Raw genomic sequence first — 843 nt, 5'->3', positions numbered from 1 at the left:
AGAGAGAGAGAGAGAGAGAGACGATTTTGTAGGAGGCGATGGGCAGGGGGACGCGAGGTGGCGCATGGCGTTGGTTGAAAGCCTACCGGTGTACGCAGGCGGAGCGGCGCGCTGGGAAGGTGGCTCCACACGGCGGCGATCGACGAGCAGGAGCTGAAGCGAGCGGCGGTGCTACATGGATGGGAGCAGGTGGCGTATTGGAGGACGGGGTCGTGTAGTGCGTGGATTCTTTTTCTTTTTGGATTAACCTACCAACAGGAGCTCGGATTGGCCGCACCCGTGGCAGTTCGCCGTGGCTGCCGACGCCGCTCACCGGACCCCGAGGTAGGAGACAGCCGGTGCATCAGGAGGAGCAGGTGGTCCGCGGTGCGACGAGGGAAGCTCGGAGGATGAAGAGGGCATGCCTGAGGAGGCGACGGGGCCACTGACGGTGCTCGGGGCGGAGCAGCATCCGGCGGCGGGCGACTATGCGGCCTGAACGAATAATTGATGATAACCCCCAGTTCGTGTGCTTTTGATCATAAGCCCCCCTTTATGTCACTGACTGTCAGTGACACAAAGGGAGGCTTATGATCAAAGGCACACGAACTGGGGGGTGTGGGTCAGTGACACAAAGGGGGGCTTATGATCAAAGGCACACGAACTGGGGGTTATCATCAAATGCCCCCGGCCTGAATTGGGAACAGGTGAGGGCATGTGTCTAACAGGATAGCAGTGACTGTGATTGCTTGTTTAATTTCCAATTAGTACCACCTCATTTATATTACAATTTTTTCTATACGAATCGTAAAAGCGTATTATAACTGGGCGGAAGCGTATTGTGACGATAAACCCACGGAGTCA

At 56.5% G+C, this 843-nt stretch overlaps 1 long non-coding RNA gene across 1 annotated transcript in view; it reads right to left on the bottom strand.

Annotated features, from left to right (window-relative positions):
• The window catches only part of LOC119296312, a 4,048-nt gene extending 3,563 nt beyond the window's left edge, over positions 1-485 (bottom strand). Inside the window, exon 1 of the long non-coding RNA XR_005145094.1 lies at positions 87-485. This is a non-coding gene — a long non-coding RNA (uncharacterized LOC119296312). The remainder of the gene's footprint in view (positions 1-86) is intronic.
• Between the last annotated feature and the right edge of the window lie 358 nt (positions 486-843).

This window comes from Triticum dicoccoides, chromosome 4B, assembly GCF_002162155.2.
Source record: "Triticum dicoccoides isolate Atlit2015 ecotype Zavitan chromosome 4B, WEW_v2.0, whole genome shotgun sequence".
In the NCBI taxonomy this organism is placed as follows: domain Eukaryota; kingdom Viridiplantae; phylum Streptophyta; class Magnoliopsida; order Poales; family Poaceae; genus Triticum; species Triticum dicoccoides.
Note: the sequence above shows the minus strand (reverse complement) of the source record. Positions and strands in the feature narration are given on the sequence as shown.